The sequence below is a fragment of the Periplaneta americana genome, chromosome 3, assembly GCF_040183065.1.
Source record: "Periplaneta americana isolate PAMFEO1 chromosome 3, P.americana_PAMFEO1_priV1, whole genome shotgun sequence".
In the NCBI taxonomy this organism is placed as follows: domain Eukaryota; kingdom Metazoa; phylum Arthropoda; class Insecta; order Blattodea; family Blattidae; genus Periplaneta; species Periplaneta americana.
Genome location: NC_091119.1, coordinates 163,618,183 through 163,642,433, shown reverse-complemented (window position 1 = coordinate 163,642,433; position 24,251 = coordinate 163,618,183). Strand labels below are relative to the sequence as shown.

The following is a 24,251-nucleotide window of genomic DNA, read 5'->3' as shown; positions in this document are numbered from 1 at the left end:
CGGCATGCCTATTGATTTTAAATTTATGTGGTGAACAAGTATCATGAATCTACATTATGCGATTCCCATTACTGTAATATCGAAATTACCGGAAAATTAACGTAATTAATACTAATTGTATACTCGTAAGAAAAAATTATTTACACTTGGTAGAGAATTTAGTTTTTCTAAGATAATTTTTAGGTAAAATTCGGAAGATTAGATTAATTTCGATGTTAGCAACACTGAAAACTAGTCATACGTCATGTAGAAAGATGGCGGGTGTTTATGTGTTTTCAACTGGATGTGATGCCTTAGTGAAGGTAAGTTTAGTTATATTATAAATTATCCGAATTGCAGCAATACAAAATACGAAAGTTAATGTGATTATAATTTGACAATGTTGCATCATAAATGGTTCCTTTCCAGACAGTTGAGTAAACAACAACAACAGTGGTTCCTTTAACCTTCCGCTATAAACACAGAGCATGCAGTCGTGGTCGATAGAAAAGCGTCTATTTCATTCAAACAAACACAGTAGGCAATACTGCTGTGTACGAATGGTAAAACGCATGACTTGCAAGTAGTAGTGCCGAAGTTCGAATCCTGTTAATTGAAATAAATTTGTATAGTTCTTTGTATAGGCCTCGTATTGCTTCAGTTCATAACCGGATAGTTAACGTGGCTGTTTGCGTACAGATCTTATAGCGATCAGTATATGCGCGTGCACAAATACAAAATATAAAATGAATAATATTTAGTAGTCTTACTCAATTTATGCAAGAAATAAATTCATTTCGGTAAAACGTATAGAATATATAACATTTAAACCTAGAACATGGAAAGAAAGAAACAGTTGTTATGACTATTTCCTTCCTTAGAAATTTGACGTTGGCTTAAATATTGTTTGTTATTCAATGAGGTTATCCATCACTTGTGTATGAGCGGTAAATTGCATGACAAATTCTGTTTCCGTTATGTTTTCGAATTTCGAAACTACATAAAGTTATTCACATATTATGTTTTTGTTATGTTTCTACTTACTTTTATATATTAATATTTTGAAATAAGAACGGTCCTATAAAATTAATACATATATACATACAAAAGTGTTCCGCCCAAGGGCAGGTCTTTCACTGCAAACCCAGCTTTCTCCAGTCCTTCCTATTTTCTACCTTCCTCTTAATCTCCGCATATGATCCATTTATCTTAATCCCGTCTATCATCTGATATCTTCTTCTGCCCCGAAATCTTCTCTCGTTCACCATTCCTTCCAGTGCATCCTTCAGTAGGCAGTTTCTCCTCAGCCAGTTACCTAACCAATTACTTTTTCTCATTCTGATCAGTTTCAGAATCATTCTTTCTTCCTTCACTCTTTCCAGCACAGTTTAATTTTTTATTCTGTCTGTCCATTTCACACCCTCTATTCATCTCCATATCCACATTTCAATGTTTCTATTCGCTACTCTTCACTTCGTTGTAATGTCCATTCTTCTGCACCATACAGTGCCACACTCCACACAAAGCACTTCACTAGTCTCTTCCTTAGTTCCTTTTCTAGAGATCCGCAGAAGATGCTCCTTTTCCTATTAAAAGCTTCCTTTGCCATTGCTATCCTTCTTTTGATTTCCTGGCTGCAGCTCATTTTACTGCTTATAGTACATCCAAAGTATTTGAAGCTGTCCACTTGCTCTATTGCCTCATTAAGAATTCGCAAGTTTGCCTTCTTTATTTTTCTTCCGACAACCATGGTCTTCGTCTTGTTTGCATTTTATCTTCATCCCGTACTGCTCACAACTGTCGTTTAGCTCCAGTAGCATATTCCATAGTATCTGCTCCTCTTCTGTTAATAATGCCATATCATCAGCAAATCTTATACACTTTATTCGTCTTCCTCCTACTTTCACCCCTCCCATGTTCTGAAAACCATTTCTTCGCCAAATCCTCCAAGTAGATGTTGAACAGAGTAGATGATAAAGGGCATCCTTGTCGTACTCTTCTCCCTATTTCACTTCCCTCTGACATTTCTTCTCCTATCTTGACTTTGATTCGTTGTTTCATATAAAGGTTACTGAACAGCCTCCTGTCTTTCCAATCGACGACTATTTTTTTTAGGATGTCCATCAGTTTGTTCCAATGCACTCTGTCAAACGCCTTTTCTAAGTCCACAAATACTATATAGGGTAGTTCACTCTATTGTCAGCCACCTCCCAATAGTCAGCCATCTTGGCATAATTATGAAAAAAATAAGTACATCAAAGAATATGTACATATTCTGTTGGCTCGCCAGTACTCTGCCATTCTTTGTCCCGCCCTCGAACCTCTAGTAACCTCTGATGTGAGAAATATAAAGCAATAGTTAGCCTCTAAACATGTTGTGGAGAGCACCATGTTGTTGTTGTTGTTGTGCGATATTCTTGTGCGTTGAACAACGTGCAGTGACATTTCTACAAGTTCAGTATTTCGTTATTATAAGTCATAGCCACTTAAAACAGTGACTGAGTGACATGAAATATTCTAGAATAGTTAAATGAGCACTGAATTTGTGTTTTAAAAGTGTTAAATTAAGTATTTCAATGGAGCTGACTATAGGAGACTTCAGTAAGATAGAGAAGCCAGCCTAGGCGGCTGACTACTGGAACTATGGCTCACACTGAGTTTAAAGACCATTTTCTGTCATCTGCAAGCTTAAAGCCTGGCCTTTAATGTCAGACTATGGTATTTTGGTTTAAATACATAAAACGCAGTAGTCAGCCTAGTAAGACACATAGGCTGACTATTGGAATCTTGATTAACCTATAGTCAGCCACCATCTCAAATATTAAAATCTAAATAAAATAATCTATACTAATAATAAATCTGTAGCCGAAATTTTTCTGGTAATTTTCGATTTTTCAAAAATAATTGGTCCTAACATATATAATTAACCATCCTGAAACCGAAAATCGCTTTTTTGAAATAATAAGAATAAATATGGGAAATGCGTGTTATTATTCGGTTGAGAAGCTCTTATCATCCAGTCTGCTGTCCAAAAATCTGAAAGTTAGAATTTATAAAACAGTTATATTACCGGTTCTTCTGTATGGTTGTGAAACTTGGACTCTCACTCTGAGAGAGGAACATAGGTTCAGGGTGTTTGAGAATAAGGTGCTTAGGAAAATATTTGGGGCTAAGCGGGATGAAGTTACAGGAGAATGGAGAAAGTTACACAACACAGAACTGCACGCATTGTATTCTTCACCTGACATAATTAGGAACATTAAATCCAGACGTTTGAGATGGGCAGGGCATGTAGCACGTATGGGCGAATCCAGAAATGCATATAGAGTGTTAGTTGGGAGACCGGAGGGAAAAAGACCTTTAGGGAGGCCGAGACGTAGATGGGAGGATAATATTAAAATGGATTTGAGGGAGGTGGGGTATGATGATAGAGACTGGATTAATCTTGCACAGGATAGGGACCGCTGGCGGGCTTATGTGAGGGCGGCAATGAACCTTCGGGTTCCTTAAAAGCCATTTGTAAGTAAGTATGTCTATCTGTCTGTATGTTTGTTACCTTTTCACGCGATAATGGCTGAACCGATTTCGATGAAAATTGGAATATAAATTAAGTTCGTTGTAACTTAGATTATAGGCTATATGGCATTCAAAATACGTTATTTAAAAGGGGGGTTATAAGGGGGCCTGAATTAAATAAATCGAAATATATCGCTTATTATTGATTTTTGTGAAATATGTTACATAACAAAAGTTTCTTTAAAAAATCCTTTTTATTATTTCAGAAGTATTCTTCTTTATTTCATTTTTTTGAGCATTCTTCCATAGAAGAAATTAAAATTAAAATAGCTGCCATCTAAGGCGGTGTATTGAAATAAAAAACAAATGACTTCGTCTATAAGGGGCCTTGGACACAACAATCGAAAGCTATGAAACATAGCCTACAGACAATGTTTCTGTGTTCGTATGAAGTAATATCGGAAGCTAAATTAACCGATTTGTATAATTAATTATTATTTCACCATTGGAAAGTGTAGTTTCTCTGGATGAACATAATGCTATAATGTTAGTACAGTAACTTGTGAGTGAATTGAGGACAGGTAAGATTAAAATAGCTTCTTATGCACAGAAAACTTGATAGGTTATTCTGTATATTCATTTCCTGTATTTCTTATAAGAATGTTTATGAACATAATCATTTTTATCTCAGAGAATTAACGAACGAGAGTGTATTGATTTAGTATGCAGTAATAGTACGTTAGCTTAGCAATCCATTATTTTATAATTCAAATTTTAACTATGTTCAATTGAATCGTGTTAAAATACATAAAATACATATGCAATGCAAAAAAATTGGGTAATGAGCCAAGCAGATTATGTTGCGCTGTTGTAAAAGTTGTTCCTCCTGAGATTCAAGAGCTCCCACAACAAATTAAAAACTTTCTAATTCGAGTACATCCGTTATCAACACTCTTTTTCATAATATAATATAATATAATATACACATAATAATAAATCTGTAGCCAAAATTTTTCTGTTAATTTTCGCTTTTCCAAAAATAATTGGTAATAACAATTAAGAAACATGTTAAAGGAATTGTCATTGCACCAAATGAGTGGTCTCTGGATCAAAATGATCGCATTTTAATATTTTAAATACAATTTAAATTAAGTAACATATTAACCGATTTATCCTTCTATCAAACACGAATGTTCCCTGGATCAAATGTCCTATTTTAATTATGTAATTACTTTATATTTATTTCTAACGGGTGCAGCGGAGCGCACGGGTACGGCTAGTGTAATAATAATAATAGTGTAGAACTCATGACAAGTTACCTACAACTTGCTTCCTAAATATACATTTTACAGATAGGCCTATAAATAAAAATGTTTTCGACTAAAAAGGTGAAACGACCGATTCACCAATATGAAGAGAGGGCGTTAGTGGAAGCTTTGCTTGAGATTCGGCAAAATAATTTAAACATTGGTAAGGGACATTAGAAGAGGGACAAAATTTTGAAGAGCATCTGTTCTGGCCAGGTCCCTTATCAAATACAAAAAAGGAACGACATGTTAAAGAGAGAGTTCCATGTACTATTTCATCAGCAGCATGACATGAGTTCTTCCATAAAAAGAACTTAACCAAAATCGAGGAAACAAAATTAAAACAACAGAGAAAAGAGGAGAGGGAGAATCGAAAATCTCTTATGAAAAATAGCAAAGACAAAGAAAGGAAATCTACATTCATCTCAGATGCAAATGCTGATCCAGATGATGAATCTCAGGAAGAGGACAAAATTATTTAAGACAACTGTGTACTGCTTATAATGATGAACTTATTAGTGACGTTGAAGATGAAGTTTTGAAAAATATTGGGTGTGACAATTGTTCAAACTGGTTTCATTTCAAATGTACTGAGCTTAATGCATTGCCATATGATATTGCAGAGAGTAAAGAATTTCACTGTCAACTGGGCCTAACACATAGCATTGTGAAGGAAATAGCCATTAGTGCCCTCAAAGGATCGGTTCATATATTGAGAAATCATTTGTATGGGAATGATAATGGAAATTTCAAATTATCTTAACCGTGGCTGTTGGTTTAGATATCAATGCCAATAAATCCGTACTATTATTTTTTCTCGCGGTATATGGCATTCCAATCATTCTAACCTATCTGATGATCCCCCCCCCCCTTCTTAACTGTAAATGAGCACAAACGCTACTTAGGTGTAAATTTTTCTGACATTTTGTATATCCGATTCCCTAAGTGTTTCAAATGTATATCACTTTACCTTTTAGGTGTGTTTCCAAATTATATGTAATACGCTTTGTCAAATCTGGCAACCTTTTCTTAAGGGAAGCTAAATTTATATTATATTTTGCTGTTTTTTTTTTTTTTTTTTTTTTTTGTAAAAGGAATATTGTTTCAATAGTGTCTACCTCAGAAATGCCTTCTGTCATTCCTTCTAATTTTTTCTTGTAATACTGTATAATGAAAGTACATGTATAATGTTTATTTTATCATATTCTAACAGTAAAATTGAATTTAACCTAAATTTGGTTTAGAGGCTGAGTACTGGTTTCAAACTGGCTGGACACTGGATTTATGTGGCCGAATACTGGAGAATTTGTTACTACTAGGAAAATGTATTATTTTTAGTCTAAAAATTGTAGTTATAATGTTATGTTATGTGAAATTTCAAAACTAGACTATTTGTTTGTAATGGTGATTAATAAAGGAAATAATGTTAAATGGTTTTCTTATCAGAAACTACTCTAGTGTATTACAGTACTGTTAACAGGCTGACTAACGGTGCAGTCACCCTACATTTCTTATGCTTCTCTAGGTATCTTTCGCCGATTATTCGTAGTAGTCCAATTCCCTTGCACCTTTTCCTTTCGTGAAGCCAAACTGCTCTTCTTCCAACTGTTCTTCCATCTTAGAATATAAACGTCGATTCAGTATTCGCAGGAGAATCTTCGCCAAATGCAATATCAGGCTGTGATGTTTAAATATTATAATTTTTTAGTTGGTTATTTAAGCCGCTATATCAACTACTCAGCTGTTTAGCGTTGATGAGATTGGTGATAGCGAGTTGATATTTGGCAGGATGAGGCCGAGGTTTCGCCAAAGATTATCTAACATTCGCCTTACAGTTGGGAAAACCTTGAAAAAAAAAGGTAATCAACCTAAGTGGAAATCGAACCCACGCCCGAGCGCAACTCCAGACCAACAGGCAAGTGCCTCAGCCGACCGAACTACTACGATGGTTGATATTACTGCTATATAGTAGGTATAAGCTAAATTACAGGGTTGGAAATTTAAACATAGACTGAAACCAATATCGTTGCATGATAATTAAGGAGCGGATTCTTATGTAATTAAATATTATTTTTGCGTGTGATAAAACACAATTAACAAAGTTAAAAATTCCGAACATAAAGTTTCAAGTTTAAAACCCGAATTTTATTTCACATAGAAACACATATTTTCACAAAAAAATTATGTAAATACATATTTTCAGGAAATCTATAATAAACACATAAATCTCGGGTTTTTTTACTTAAATAATTTTTTTTACAAGAACTTTTAAATATTTTAAAACTAAATCAATTATATCACTCAGAAGTACGTTATATTTTTTTTAAGAATTCTTGGTTGCTTCGTGTTTCTAAGCGCTGTGTGGTGTATCCGTGATCCATTTTTTGTAATAATATCGCCTCAAGTTCTGAGAACTGCTAGGCAGCTTATCAAGGTTATTATTAGAGAATAAATTAACATGGACAAGGAGGAGAGATCTTGCAACACATGATTAGAAATGTTTTTTTTTTGCTGAAAATGAGTTCATTCCACGTTTTGCTTGTGAAACACAACAGATAAGAGCTCGGGTATAAATATTGTTTAATTTAAATATCTCTCGCCTCTCGCTCATGCCTGTCAAGTAAGGCAATACATCTTGTTGTGATTCCCTATTATTGGGCTTCGTCAATCGATATCCTTCAAGATATACTGAAAGATGGTTATTTAAAAAACGATTTGGCTTTCCTATTAGCAAATCTAAGCTTTTTGTGTGACATCATAAAAAAAACTCGAAACATCCAATAACCTGTTGTCTGAAACAGCGAGGTGCGTGCCGTGGAAATTAAACTAGACTCGCTACCAGGTTCAGAAGCACAATTACTAAGGGACAAATTCCAGAATGTGTTTGGGAAAAACAGTGGATATAAAAAAATGTGTAAAGTTGCTCAAGTATTGGAGGATGTGTCTATAGGTGAAATTGACAGTGTATGTGTTTATGACATTCCTCTCTTTAAATATGCACGTCTGACGTCCTGTTATGTGGAAAGATCGTTTGCACAGTATAAGTCGTTCAGAGATAATCGGCATGCATTTGTGATGGAGAATTTGGAGATGACCTTTGTTGTTCACTGCAATTCTCGGCCAACTACTAGCACTCAAGTGTGGTTGGTGAGTACCTAGTAACATTTTTTTTTTTTCAATCTAAGTAAGGTATTTTTGTCATATTAAAAACAATATTTTATTTTTATTTTTAGCAAATATTTTCGTACTTTTTAGCACATAAAAATAAATATATTTAAATGTTTTAGCACATAAAAATCCGCTACCTAATGATAATAGACCTACATTTAAAATATCTTAAAATTTAAAAACATACATAGAGAAATTTGAACCCAGGTCTTTGAAACGAGAAAAAAGAGCTCTACCACTAAGCCATAAACATTTCGTAGGAAATATGTCGTTTCGTGACATAAAATACGTCGCTGCTACGAATTGACATCATCCTCGATCCTTCATACGATTTTCCCCCGTGTGAATCGCGCGTTAACTCGAACGACACTTAGACACATACACACTACACGAGAGCGACCATTTTCCGTGTCATAAGGTGTAAAATATTCCTATCATTCGTTATCAACAACGTACATCATACAAAGAATAAATGTTGCTCATGTAAATGCAATCGTCTTGTGTTACGAAGTTTTAAAGCCAAAGTAGATAATCCTGTAGGAATATCGTTCTAGAGCTTTTCTGAAGTTACAATACAAAACACATTTTCCTTTTTCTTGTAGGACTTCACCGTAACATTCAGACACGAGATGGAGACGAGCTAGAATCGAGACATTTTATTCTTCGGTTCTCGCAAGAAATATGTGCTGAAACCTACTTGCTTTGTACAGATAAGAATGCTATTGCATGTTATTGAGGACTTACACTTTTACTACGTCATATGTAGCCTACTACTTTTGACCAATAAAACGGCACGAAAGGACGTGTTTCAACCCACCGTTCACATTCCTAGCATTTTTTTGTTTTTATCACTTCCATAGCATTTGTTGCTTTGTTTTCCAACATTTCAAACTGCAAATTCTTTACGGCACTATGAAACATGCTTTGGAATCGTCAACTAGATAGTCAACTCCGTTCAAACATTTTGGTGAAGCTAACATTAGTACAATATAATTTTAGTTAGTCAATTAATATCTATCTATTATATTCTATTACAGTACTTTATTTCTTCTAATATTTATATACTTTCTTTTGCTTTTATAACTTCGATATGCATTTTGTTTTTTCCTTGTAGGTCTTCACCGTAACATTCAGACACAAGATGGAGACGAGCTAGAATCGAGACATATTATTCTTCTGTCCTCCCAAGAAATATGTGCAGAAATCTACTTGCTTTGTACAGGTAAGAATGCTATTGCATGTTATTGAGGAGTATTACACTTTTACTACGTCATACTACTTTCGATCAATAAAACTGCACGAAGGGACGTGTTTCAACACACCATGGCTGTTTATCGCTACAAGTTTATCACTTCCCTAGCATTTGTTTGTTTTTATCACATTTGTGGTTTTGTTTTCCAACATTTCAAACTGCAAATTCTTTACGGCACTATGAAACATGCTTTGGAATCGTCAACTAGATAGTCAACTCCGTTCAAACATTTTGGTGAAGCTAAAATTAGTGCAATATAATTTTAGTTAGTCAATTAATATCTATCTATTATATTCTATTACAGTACTTTATTTCTTCTAATATTTATATAATTTCTTCTGCTTTTATAATCTCACTATGCATTTTGTTTTTCCTTGTAGGACTTAACCGTAACTTTCAGACACAAGATGGAGACGAGCTAGAATCGAGACATCTTATTCTTCGCTCCTCGCAAGAAATATGTGCAGAAACCTACTTGCTTTGTACAGGTAAGAATGCTATTGCATGTTATTGAGGAGTTTTACACTTTTACTACGTCATACTACTTTTGATCAATAAAACGGCACGAAGGGACGTGTTTCAACACACCATGGCTGTTTATCGCTACAAGTTTATCACTTCCCTAGCATTTGTTTGTTTTTATCACATTTGTGGCTTTGTTTTCCAACATCTCAAACTGCAAATTCTTTACGGTGGTACTATAAAACATGCTTTGCAATCGTCATTTGTTTCCCGAATAGATAATCAACTCCGTTCAAACATTTTGGTGAAACTAATATTAGTGCAATATAATTTTAGTTAATACCAACCTATTTTATTGTATTAGAGTACTTTATTTATTATAATATATTCATATACTTTCTTCTGTTTTTATAACCTATGCATTTTGTTTTTCCTTGTAGGACTTAACCGTAACATTCAGACACTAGATGGAGACGAGCTAGAATCGAGACATCTTATTCTTCGGTCCTCGCAAGAAATATTTGCTAAAACCTAGTTGCTTTGTACAGATAAAAATGCTATTGCATGTTATTGAGGACTTACACATTTACTACATCATATGTACTACTTTTGACCAATGAAACGGCACGAAAGGGCGTGTTTCAACCCGCCATGGCTGTTTATCGCTACAATTTTGTCACATTCCTAGCCTTTGTTTGTTTTTATCACTTCCATAGCATTTGTTGCTTTGTTTGCCAACATTTCAAACTGCAAATTCTTTACGGTACTATAAAACATGCTTTGCAATCATCATTTGTTTCTCAAATAGATAGTCAGCTCCATTCAAACATTTTCGTGAAGCTAACATTAATGCAAAGAATTTTAGTTAGTCAATAATACCAACCTATTTTATTGTATTACAGTACTTTATTTCTTCTAATATTTATATAATTTCTTCTGCTTTTATAACATCACTATGCATTTTGTTTTTTCTTGTAGGACTTCACCGTAACATTTACACACGAGATGGAGACGAGCTAGAATCGAGACATCTAATTCTTCGCTCCTCGCAAGAAATATGTGCAGAAACCTAATTGTTTGTACAGGTAAGAATGCTATTGCATGTTATTCAGGACCATTACACTTTTACTGTGTCATATGTACAACTTTTGATCAATAAAATGGCACGAAAAGGCGTGTTTCAACGCACCATGGCTGTTTATCGCTACAAGTTTATCACTTCCCTAGCATTTGTTCGTGTTTATCACATTTGTGGTTTTGTTTGCTAACACTTCAAACTGCAAATTCTTTACTGTACTATAAAATATGCGTTGCAATCATAATTTGTTTCCCGAATAGATAGTCAACTCCGTTCAAACATTTTGGTGAAATTAACATTAGTGCAATATAATTTTAGTAAATCAATTAATACCTATTTTATTGTTTTAGAGTACTTTATTTATTCTAATATTCATATACTTTCTTCTGTTTTTATAACCTCACTATGCATTTTGTTTTTTCTTGTAGGACTTCACCGTAACATTTACACACGAGATGGAGACGAGTTAGAATCGAGACATCTAATTCTTCGCTCCTCGCAAGAAATATGTGCAGAATCCTACTTGCTTTGTACAGGTAAGAATGCTAGTGCATGTTATTGAAGACTATTACACTTTTACTACGTCATACCACTTTTGACCAATAAAACGGCACGAAAGGACGTGTTTCAACCCACCATGGGTGTTTATCACTACAATTTTATCACTTTCCTAGCATTTGTTTGTTTTTATCACTTCCATAGCATTTGTTGCTTTGTTTGCCAACACTTCAAACTACAAATTCTTTACGGTGCCATAAAATATGCGTTGCAATCGTCATTTGTTTCCCGAATAGATAGTCAACTCCTTTCAAACATTTTGGTGAAGCTAACATTAGTGCAATATAATTTTAGTAAATCAATTAATACCTATTTTATTGTTTTAGAGTACTTTATTTCTTCTAATATGTATATACTTTCTTCTGTTTTTATAATCTCACTACCTTTTTTTCTTTGTTTGCCAACATTTCAAACTGCAAATTCTTTACGATACTATAAAACATGCTTTGCGATCGTCATTTGTTTACCGCATAGATAGTAAACTGAAAATGGCGGCTCCGTTCAAACGTTTTGGTGAAGCTAACATTAGTGAAATAGAATTTTAATAAGTTAAGTCAATTAATATTTTATTGTGTTAGAGTACTCTATTTCTTCTAATCTTTATATACTGTACTTTTTATTTGTTTTTATCATCTCACTACCATTTGTTTCTTTGTTTGCCAACATTTCAAACTACGAATTCTTTACAGTACTATAAAACATGCTTTGCGATCGTCATTTGTTTACCGCATGGATAGTCATCTGAAAATGGCGGCTCAGTTCAAACGTTTCGGTGAAGCTAATATTAGTGAAATAGAATGTTATTAAGTCAGTTAATATTTTATTGTATTAGAGCACCTTATTTCTTCTAATCTTTATATACTTTCTTCTAATCGTGTAATAGTCAATTAAATCTCACTCGAGTTTTGATTCTCTCTAGATAAATCAAAACCTTTAGTGAGGTTACTGTTGATAATACCGTTGCATTGCTGAAAGTGATGAATCATACAAGACGCTCGCCTTTCACACATGCTAGTTTTGTAATCAAGTTACATCTTAACGCCATTACTTGCGTCACCCGTGCTATTTCCTGTGTATAACTACAGTTTATTTAACGCAGGTCTCCCGAAATTTTGTCCCGCAGGAGTTCATTCACATGCCAGTAAATCTACTGATATGAGCCTGTCGCATTCAAACACACTTCAATGCCATCGACCTGGGCCGGGATCGAACCCGCAACCTCGAGCACAGAAGGCCAGCGCTATACCAATTACGCTACCGAGGCCGACTTTTTCTTTAGTTCCGAAATCTATTTTGTTTTGGTTTTCGTTTCTAGGGTTAGTTCCAATTGCTTTACGGATTTTTTGCCTAAGTTAGGCTTAGTTTTCTAGGGCTAGTTGTATCTTGTCGACTCGATTTTTTGTTTGGGTTGCATTTGGTTTGCTCAGGCTAGTTTTAGCTTGTTTATGTAATTTTGTTCAGTTTCCTTTAGTTTGGTTTTGCTTACAGAAAGAATTACCATATAATAAAGACAAAGAAAGAAAGGAGAAAAATAAAAAAGACTAAATAAACGGAAATAACAAAACATAAACTTTCTGCTGTTCCTTATATTTATGCCATTGTTCGACAGTGCCATAAGAGACTTTAGATAATGCAAACGTGACATATATGTGCTAAGCGGGCATCATTTTCATCATTTCCTAACGTTGTAATAAGGAAAGGCTTTATCATAGAAAATATTACGCAATTTTGTTCTCCTGAAAATACATCGTCCATCTGTTTCTTAGACATTTAACATCTGTTTTCTTATCGAACTCATTGGAAAACCAGCTCAGAAAATATTACGATTTTCATAATTATTTTCAGTAATTAATTACAATAGTGTAGAAAATGCAATTTTGACAATTAAACTTTCTGATGTGGCAAATTAGACTAACCTACCTCCATTATCATTACTCTTTACATATTCTTTTGAGAAGATAAATTCCATATGTAGAAGAAATAATTGGGGATCATCAGTGTGGTATTAGACGTAATAGATCGACTATTGATAAGATTTATTGTGTTCCACAGATATCGGAGAAAAATTGGGAGTATAAGGGTACAGTACATCAGTTATTTATAGATTTCAAAAAGAAAAATGACTCGGTTAAGAGAGAAGTTTTATATGATATTCTTATTGAATTTGGTATTTTCAAGAAACTAGTTCGATTAATTAAAATGTGTATCAGTGAAACGTATAGCAGAGCCCGTATAGGCTAGCTTCTGTTTGATGCTTTTCCAGTTCACTACGGACTAAAGCAAGGAGATGCACTATCACCTTTACTTTTTAATTTTGCTCTAGAGTATGTAATTTGGAAAGTTCAGGGTAAAAGAAAGAGTTTGGAATTGAACGGGTTACATTAGCCGCTTGTCTATGCAGATGACATGAATATGTTAGGAGAAAATCCATAAACGATTAGGGAAAACACGGAAATTTTACTAGAAGCAAGAAAAGCGATAGGTTTGGAAGTAAATCTCGAAAAGACAAACTATATGATTATGTCTCGTGAACAGAATATTTTACGAAATGGAAATATAAATATTGGAGATTTATCCTTTGAAGAGGTGGAAAAATTCGATTATCTAGGAGCAACAGTAACAAATATAAATGACAATTGGGAAAAATTAAACGCAGAATAAATATGGCAAATGCCTGTTATTATTCGGTTGAGAAGCTTTTGTCATCCAGTCTGCTCTCAAAAAGCTGAAAATTAGAATTTATGAAGCAGTTATTTTACCGATTCAATTGTATGGTTGTGAAACTTCGACTCTCACTTTGAGAGAGGAACAGAGATTAAGGGTGTTTGAGAATAAGGTTCTTAGGAAAATATTTGGGGCTAAGAGAGATGAAGTTACAGGAGAATGGAGAAAGTTACACAACGCAGAACTGCACGCATTCTGTTCTTCAACAGACATAATTAAGGACATTAGGCCTATATCCAGATGTTGAGATGGGCAGGGCCTGTAGCACGTATGGGCGCATCGAGAACTGCATATGGAGAGACGGAAGAGAGAATTCGAGGAGCTCTATTCAACACACTCATCGGAGTTGATGTTACTACACGAACTGCGGAGTTACAGCGGCAAGAATGTCGGCGGAATAGTGCTTTTAAAACTTACCATTTTTTTCTCGAATATCAGCTTGTGTTGCCGATTGACATTTTGATGCTATCGTGTAAGAAGTAAACCAAGGGAGAATACAGGACTGCATCCCGTTCTTCGGTGTGGTCATTATATCCGGAATTAGAGACTGCAATATTTTAGGTACCCAAAAAATAAGGCTAGAAATAAGTGCGACGGATTTTCTCGATTTCACGGTGATTATTAATCAACATACCGAGATGCTACAGTTAAAAAGGCGGGAATATGAGCCGCTTCGTTCTCCCAGTGTAGAGAAAAATCTGTTTTAGAAGGTCAAAAGTACAATATTTTAAAAAATTTCCCCCTTCTCCCGTCCAAACTCACGAGGTTAGAGAGTTGTCTTTTATGCTGAAGATACAGTTCGAGGAGCTATATTCACCGCACTCATCGGCGTTATCACCGCACGTACTGCAGAGATATCACGGCTAGAAAGTCGGCGGAGTAGTGGTTTAAACCCTTCACACTTTTACCTCGAAAATCAGAAAGTGTTCGCGATTGCCAGTTTGATCCTCTCGTGTAAGAAGGAAGAAAAGGGGGAAAACAGGGCCGCATCCCGTTCCTCGGTATGGCCGTTATTTCCGGAATTACAGACTCAAATATTTTAGGTACCCAAAAATTGGGGCTAGAAAAAAGTGCGACGGATTTGCCGGATTTTAGCGGTGATTTCTACTAAACATGCGGGGATACTTCAGTTAAAAGGGCGGGCCCCTGAGCCGCTTCGTTCTCCTTGAGTAGAAAAAATTCGGTTTTGGAAGGTCAAAATTACCATTTTTTTTTTATTTTGCCGGCCTCTCCCGTCCAAACGGAAGTGGATAGAGAGTTGTCCTTTATACCAAAAATTGGGACTAGAAAAAAGCGCCACGGATTTGCCGGACTTTAGCAGTGATTACTACTGAACATGCGGGGATGCTACAGTTAAAAGGGCGGGCCTCTGAGCCGCTTCGTTCTCCTTGTGTAGAAAAAATTCTGTTTTGGAAGGTCAAAATGATCATTTTTTGAAAATTTGCCGGCCTCCCCCGTCCAAACGGACGGGGATAGAGAGTTGTCCTTTATACTCAAGATAGAGTTCGACGAGCTGTATTCAACGCACTCATCGGCTTTGTTGTCACTACACTACTGCGGAGTTACGGCGGCTAGAATGTCCCTTTTTTTCTCGAAAATCAGAAACTGTTCTCGATTGCCATTTTGATGCTATCGTCTAAGAAGGAAGTCAAGGGGGAATACACGGCCGCATCCCTTTCCTCGGTATGGCCGTTATTTCCGGAATTACAGACTCAAATATTTTAGGTACCCAAAAATTGGGGCTAGAAAAAAGTGCGACGGATTTGCCGGATTTTAGTGGTGATTACTACTGAACATGCGGGGATGCTACAGTTAAATGGCGGGCCTCTGAGCCGCTTCGTTCTCCTGGTGTAGAAAAAATTCTATTTTGGAAGGTCAAAATGATCATTTTTTGAAATTTTGCCGGCCTCTCCCGTCCAAACGGACGGAGATAGAGAGTTGTCCTTTATACTCAAGATACAGTTCGACGAGCTGTATTCAACGCACTCATCGGCTTTGTTGTCACTACACGTACTGCGGAGTTATGGCGGCTAGAATGTCGAAAATCAGAAAGTGTTCGCGATTGCTATTTTGATGCTATCGTGTAAGAAGGAAGTCAAGGGGGAATACAGGGCAGCATCCCGTTCCTCGGTATGGTCGTTATTTCCGGAATTACAGACTCAAATATTTTAGGTACCCAAAAATTGGGTCTAGAAAAAAGTGCGACGGATTTGCCGGATATTAGCGGTGATTACTACTGAACATGCGGGGATTCTACAGTTAAAAGGGCGGGCCTCTGAGCCTCTTCGTTCTCCTTGTGTAGAAAAAATTCTGTTTTGGAAGGTCAAAATGACCATTTTTTGAAATTTTGCCGGCCTCTCCCGTCCAAACGGACGGGGATAGAGAGTTGCCCTTTATACTCAAGATACAGTTCGACGAGCTGTATTCAACGCACTCATCGGCTTTGTTGTCACCACAAGTACTACGGAGTTATGGCGACTAGAATGTCGGCGGAGTAGTGGTTCCCCTTTTTTTCTCGAAAATCAGAAAGTGTTCGCGATTGCTATTTTGATGCTATCGTGTAAGAAGGATGTCAAGGGGGAACACAGGGCCGCATCCCGTACCTCGGTATGGCCGTTATTTCCGGAATTAAAGACTCAAAAATTTTAGGTACCCAAAAATTTGGGGCTAGAAAAAAGTGCGACGGATTTGCTGCATTTTAGCGGTGATTACTACTGAACATGCGGGGATGCTACAGTTAAAAGGGCGGGCCTCTGAGCCGCTTCGTTCTCCTTGTATAGAAAAAATTCTGTTTTGGAAGGTCAAAATGACCATTTTTTGAAATTTTGCCGCCCTCTCCCGTCCAAACGGACGGGGATAGAGAGTTGTCCTTCATACTCAAGTTGGAGTTCGACGAGCTGTATTCAACGCTCTCATCGGCTTTGTTGTCACTACACGTACTGCCGAGTTATGGCGGCTACAATGTCGGCGGAGTAGTGGTTCCCTTCCCCTTTTTTTCTCGAAAATCAGAAAGTGTTCGCGATTGCCATTTTGATGCTATCGTGTGAGAAGGTACTCAAGGGGGAATACAGGGCCCCATCCCGTACACGTACTGCGGAGTTATGGCGGCTAGAATGTCGGCGTAGTAGTGAGGGCGAATACAGGGCCGCATCCCGTTCCTCGGTATGGCCGTTATTTCCGGAATTACAGACTTAAATATTTTAGGTACCCAAAAAATTGGGGCTAGAAAAAAGTGCGACGGAGTTTGCCGGATTTTAGGGGTGATTACTACTGAACATGCGGGGATGCTACAGTTAAAAGGGCGGGCCTCTGAGCCGCTTCGTTCTCCTTGTGTAGAAAAAAAATTTTTTTTGACGGTCAAAATGACCATTTTTTTTTTATTTTGCCGGCCTCTCCCGTCCAAACTCACGGGGATAGAGAGTTGTCCTTTATACTCAAGATGGAGTTCGACGAGCTGTATTCAACGCACTCATCGGCTTTGTTGTCAACACGTACTGCGGAGTTATGGCCGCTAGAATGTCGGCGGAGTAGTGGTTTACCTTCCTTTTTTTCTCGAAAATCAGAAAGTGTTCGCGATTGCCATTTTGATGCTATCGTGTAAGAAGGAAGTCAAGAGGGAATACAGGGCCGCATCCCGTTCCTCGGAATGGCCGTTATTTCCGGAATTACAGACTCAAATATTTTAGGTACCCAAAAATTGGGGCTAGAAAAAAGTGCGACGGATTTGCCGGATTTTAGGGGTGACTACTACTAAACATGCGGGGATGCTACAGTTAAAAGGGCGCGCCTCTGATCCTCTTCGTTCTCCTTGTGTAGAAAAAATTGTGTTTTGGAAGGTCAAAATGACCTTTTTTTTTTTTTAATTTGACGGCCTCTCCCGTCCAAACGGACGGGGATAGAGAGTTATCCTTTATACTCGCGATAGAGTTCGACGAGCTGTATTCAACGCACTCATCGGCTTTGTTGTCACTACACGTAGTGCGGAGTTATGGCGGCTAGAATGTCGGGTTCCACTTTTTTTCTCGAAAATCAGAAAGTGTTCGCGATTGCCATTTTGATACATTCGTGAACGAGGGAAGTCAAGGGGGAACACAGGACCGCATCCCGTTCCTCGGTATGGCCGTTATTTCCAGAATTACAGACTCAATTATTTTAGGTACCCAAAAATTGGGGCTAGAAAAAAGTGCGACGGATTTGCCGGATTTTAGCGGTGATTACTACTGAATATGCGGGGATGCTACAGTTAAAACGGCGGGCCTCTGAGCCGCTTCGTTCTCCTTGTGTAGAAAAAATTTGTTTTTGGAAGGTCAAAATGATCATTTTTTTTTTTTATTTTGCCGGCCTCTCCCGTCCAAACTCACGGGGATAGAGAGTTGTCCTTTATACTCAAGATGGAGTTCGACGAGCTCTATTCAACGCACTCATCGGCTTTGTTGTCACTACACGTAGTGCCGAGTTGTGGCGGCTAGAATGTCGGCGGAATAGTGGTTCCCTTCCCCTTTTTTTCTCGAAAATCAGAAAGTGTTCGCGATTGCCATTTTGATTCTATCGTGTGAGAAGGTACTCAAGGGGGGGAATACAGGGCCCCATCCCGTTCCTCGGTATGGCCCTTATTTCCGGAATTACAGACCCAAATATTTTAGGTACCCAAAAATTGGGGCTAGAAAAAAGTGCGACGGATTTGCGGATTTTAGCGGTGATTACTACTGAACATGCGGGGATGCTACAGTTAAAAGGGCGGGCCTCTGAGCCGTTTCGTTCTCCTTGTGTAGAAAAAATTCTGTTTCGGAAGGACAAAACGACCATTTTTTTTTAATTTTGACGGCCTCTCCCGTCCAAACGGACGGGGATAAAGAGTTGTCCTCTACACTCAAGATAGAGTTGGACGAGCTCTATTCAACGCACTCTTCGGCTTTGTTGTCACTACACGTACTGCGGAGTTATGGCGGCTAGAATGTCGGCGGAGTAGTGAGGGTGAATACAGGGCCGCATCCCGTTCCTCGGTATGGCCGTTATTTCCGGAATTACAGACTCAAATATTTTAGGTACCCATAAAATTGGGGCTAGAAAAAAGTTCGACGGATTTGCAGGATTTTAGCGGTGATTACTACTGAACATGCGGGGATGCTACAGTTAAAAGGGCGGGCCTCTCAGCCGCTTCGTTCTCCTTGTGTAGAAAAAATTCTGTTTTGGAAGGTATAAGTGACCATTTTTTGAAATTTTGCCCGCCTCTCCCTCCAAACGGACAGGGATAGACAGTTGTCCTTTATACTCAAGATAGAGTTCGACGAGCTGTATTCAACGCACTCATCGGCTTTGTTGTCACTACACGTACTGCGGAGTTATGGCCGCTAGAATGTCGGCGGAGTAGAAAGAAAATCAGAAAGTGTATGGGGGTTATTTCCGGAATTACAGGCTCAGATAGAGAGTTGTCCTTTATACTCAAGATAGAGTTCGACGAGCTTTATTCAACGCACTCATCGGCTTTGTTGTCACTACACGTACTGCGGAGTTATGGCCGCTAGAATGTCTCGAAAATCAGAAAGTGTTCGCGATTGCCATTTTGATGCTATCGTGTAAGAAGGAAGTCAACGGGGAATACAAGGCCGCATACCGTTCCTCGGTATGGCCGTTATTTCCGGAATTACAGACTCAAATATTTTAAGTACCCAAAAATTGGGGCTAGAAAAAAGTGCGACTCATTTGCCGGATTTTAGAGGTGATTACTACTGATCATGCGGGGATGCTACAGTTAAAAGGGCGGGCCTCTGAGCCGCTTCGTTCTCGTTGTGTAGAAAAAATTCTGTTTTTGAAGGTCGAAATGACCATTTTTTTTTAATTTTGCCGGCCTCACCCGTCCAAACGGACGGGGATAGAGAGTTGTTCTTTATACTCAAGGTAGAGTTCGACGAGCTGTATTCAACGCACTCATCGGCTTTGTTCTCACTACACGTACTGCGGAGTTATGGGGGATAGAATGTCGGCGGAGTAGTGGTTTAAACAATTCCCCTTTTTTTCTCGAAAATCAAAAAGTGTTCGCGATTGCCATTTTGATGCTATCGTGTAAGAAGGAAGTCAAGTGGGAATACAGGGCCGCATCCCGTTCCTCGGAATGGCCGTTATTTCCGGAATTACAGACTCAAATGTTTTAGGTACCCAAAAATTGGGGCTAGAAAAAAGTGCGACGGATTTGCTGGATTTTAGCGGTGATTACTACTGAACATGCGGGGATGCTACAGTTAAAAGGGCGGGCCTCTGAGCCGCTTCGCTCTCCATGTGTAGAAAATATTATGTTTTGGAATGTCAAAATGACCATTTTTTGAAATTTTGCCGGCCTCTCCCGTCCAAACGGACGGGGATAGAGAGTTGTCCTTTATACTCAAGATAGAGTTCGACGAGCTGTATTCAACGCACTCATTCGCGTTGTTGTCACTACACGTACTGCGGAGTTATGGCGGCTAGAATGTCGGCGGAGTAGAAGGAAAATCAGAAAGTGTATGGCCGTTATTTCCAGAATTACAGGCTCAGATAGAGAGTTGTCCTTTGTACTCAAGATAGAGTTCGACGAGCTGTATTCAACGCACTCATCAGCCTTGTTGTCACTACACGTACTGCGGTGTTATGGCCGCTAGAATGTCTCGAAAATCAGAAAGTGTTCGCGAATGCCATTTTGATGCTATCGTGTAAGAAGGAAGTCAACGGGGAATACAAGGCCGCATCCCGTTCCTCGGTATGGCCGTTATTTCCGGAATTACAGACTCAAATATTTTAAGTACCCAAAAATTTGGGGCTAGAAAAAAGTGCGACTCATTTGCCGGATTTTAGCGGTGATTACTACTGAACATGCGGGGATGCTACAGTTAAAAGGGCGGGCCTCTGAGCCGCTTCGTTCTCCTTGTGTAGAAAAAATTCTGTTTTGGAAGGTCAAAATGACCATTTTTTGACATTTTGCCGGCCTCTCCCGTCCAAACGGACGGGCATAGAGAGTTGTCCTTTATACTCAAGATAGAGTTCGACGAGCTATATTCAACGCACTCATCGGCTTTGTTGTCACTACACGTACTGCGGAGTTATGGCGGCTAGAATGTCGGCGGAGTAGTGCCCTTCCCCTTTTTTTCTCGAAAGTCAGAAAGTGTTCGCGATTGCCATTTTGATGCTATCGTGTAAGAGGGAAGTCAAGGGGGAACACAGGACCGCATCCCGTTCCTCGGTATGGCCGTTATTTCCTGAATTACAGACTCAAATATTTTAGGTACCCAAAAATTGGGGCTAGAAAAAAGTGCGACGGATTTGCCGGATTTTAGCGGTGATTACTACTGAACATGCGGGGATGCTACAGTTAAAAGGGCGGGCCTCTGAGCCGCTTCGTTCTCCTTGTGTAGAAAAAATTCTGTTTTGGAAGGTCAAAATGACCATTTTTTGAAATTTTGCCGGCCTCTCCCGTCCAAACGGACGGGGATAGAGAGTTGTCCTTTATACTCAAGTTAGAGTTCGACGAGCTGTATTCAACGCACTCATCGGCTTTGTTGCCACTACACGTACTGCGGAGTTATGGCGGCTAGAATGTCGGCGGAGTAGTGGTTTAAACCCTTCCCCTTTTTTTCTCGAAAATCAGAAAGTGTTCGCGATTGCCATTTTGATGCTATCGTGTAAGAAGGAATTCAAGGGGGAATACAGGGCCGCATCCCGTTCCTCGGTATGGCCGTTATTTCCGGAATTACAGACTCAAATATTTTAGGTATCCAAAAATTGGGTAAGAAGTAAGTCAAGGGGGAATACAGGGCCGCATCCCGTTCCTCGGTATTGCCATTACTTGCAGAAATAAATGCCATATTTTGGAACGGGATGTATTCTTTAATACCTCCTTGATTTACTTCGGACATCATATCAAGAAAATGCGAATCTCGAACACAAACTGATTATCGAGAAAAAATACCAAGGCTTTAAACTTCTATTCCTCGTACATTCTCGCCTCCATATCTCCGTCGCATGTGTAGTGAGAACAAAGCTGATAAATGCAGCGAATAGATCTCCACGAACTCTATCTGTAGTATAAAAGACAACCCTCTGTCCCCAGGCATATGGACGGTAGGGGCCGTGATATTTAAAAAAAATGGTCATTTTGGCCTTCCAAAAGGAATTTTTCTCTACACAAGTAGAACGAAGAGGCTCAGAGTCCCGCCCTTTTCACTGTAACATCCCCACATGTTTACTGATATTCACGAATAAAATCGAGCAAATCCGTTTCACTTTTTTGTAGTCTTGTGCTCTTCAACTTTGGATTTTTTTATCCCTTGCAGTGAGAGAATTCCTCTCGAGACTAATTGTTGTTTGGCAATTAGTGTTGTTTTTGTCTCATCTGGTAGCTCCTTTGTTGTTGTGTTTAAAGGATATATAATTTTTACTCATTATCTAAATAGTTTCATAATTAATTGGACATTAATTGTGGTAATAAGGACATCGTGCTTTGTATACCTTACATCATCTGCAGTGTCTGTTTCTCTTATTTCACATTTTCTGACATTTATTATCCTTGCAACGTACAAAATGTAGATTTCAAATTGGGCGAAAGACTTCACTGAGGTACGAAGTCCCAAGTTCAAAATTGTGGCTATGTTGCAAAGTGAAATTATTATTTTGAATTGAATGTAATTATTTAATTCCATGATTATAGTGATATATTCTAATGTGGGATATGTTTTGAATGTTTGATTTAGAGTTATGAATATTTTTCCTTTGTCTTGTTCATGTATTTCATGTCTTTGTTGCATTGTTGATTTGAAACACAGAGATATTGCAGCTATAACATTGCTTATGTTTGCAGGCTGATTCCTTGGGTAGATGGTAGTATGTCGCTGGAATGCCTGGCAGTGATGTTTCATTCATGTCGCAGACTGGTGTGATCATATTTGCAGCATTGTCCTCGTTACTTGATACAGCTGGACACGTAAACAGTTGAACGCGAGGAGAAGTTAAGGTTGAAAGAGTGAGTGATTTAGTTAAATAATAGAAGTTTATTTCATGAAATGTATTAAACACCTTAATTACACTATAGATACGTGTGTGTGTATAATATGTATAAATGAATAGAGGAGGAGTAATTCTTAACAATAAGAGACATACTGTAAACCGCATAAAAGCTAATTTCATTGTCAATAATTTTCAGTATCCAACATGTTAGAAATGTTAATAGGAGGCTCACAGTATAAAATGTTGACGTCATTAGGTCTAGTGTTTCGTAAAGAGAAGGTGTTGAAGGAATAGATTATGGAGATGCAATGTGTAATGAATAACCTTCAGTGTAGTGACTATAGCATTACATGAGGGGTGTTATAAGTTTATTAAGCAATGTAGAAACAGGATATATTTATTAAGTCTATTTTAACAAAGGAATTTTTGTATAATGTTGATGATAATTTTTAAATATACAGTATATTTGAATATAAATGTTTGACTATGCCTGTATACTATGTATTTTATGACAATAAAGTAATGTCAATATGAAGAAAATGACATGAAGGAGGAATGCTTCCTGTGGACTCTTTGCTTGGAAGCGATCAGCACTTTGTACTTAACTAGTGAGCTAACATAACATGTATTTACGTCATTGAGTTCATACCTTACATTGCAATTGAGGCTAACTACACATGTGTATAACTAGATATCAGGCTGGTGTCAACAGGGCGCACAGCTGAATAGGACTTAACACGTCCAGCGCCTGAGTGGTACCGGGGTCTATCTATATTTTTTGTGCGGGTGGACACCCAAACTCCGGGTTCCGGTTCACAAACTCCGGGTTCCGGGGTACCAAATTCCGGGTTCAGGGTACCAAACTCCGGGCTCCTGTTCCCAAAAACGGGTTCCCGTTCCCTAAGTCCAGGTCTGAAACTCCGGGTTCCGGGTCAGAAAATCCGGGTTACGGCTCCCAAACTCCGGGTTCCGTATCCAAACTCCGGATTCCGGGTCACTCCAGGTCCTGAGTCCCAAATTCCGGGTTCCGGTTCCCAAGCTCAGGGTCCAGAGTCCCAAAACCCCGGGTTCCGGTTCCCAAACTTCGGGGATCCAATTCTCTAAACTCCGGGGTTCCGGTTCCCAAACTCCGGGGTTCCGGTATCCAAACTCCGGGATCCAGTTCTAAAACCCCTGGTCACAAACTCCGTGTACTGGTTCCCAATCTCCGGGTACCGGTTCACAATCACCGGGTACC

The 24,251-nt window shown here is 38.2% G+C and overlaps 1 long non-coding RNA gene across 1 annotated transcript; it reads left to right on the top strand.

Moving 5' to 3' along the window:
- Window positions 1–237: 237 nt before the first annotated feature.
- LOC138696807 (uncharacterized) lies at window positions 238–23,832 on the top strand. Its single transcript, XR_011331467.1, has 6 exons — window positions 238–302; window positions 9,085–9,192; window positions 9,603–9,710; window positions 10,663–10,769; window positions 11,191–11,298; window positions 22,869–23,832. It is a non-coding gene; the product is annotated as an uncharacterized lncRNA (long non-coding RNA).
- Window positions 23,833–24,251: the final 419 nt, after the last annotated feature.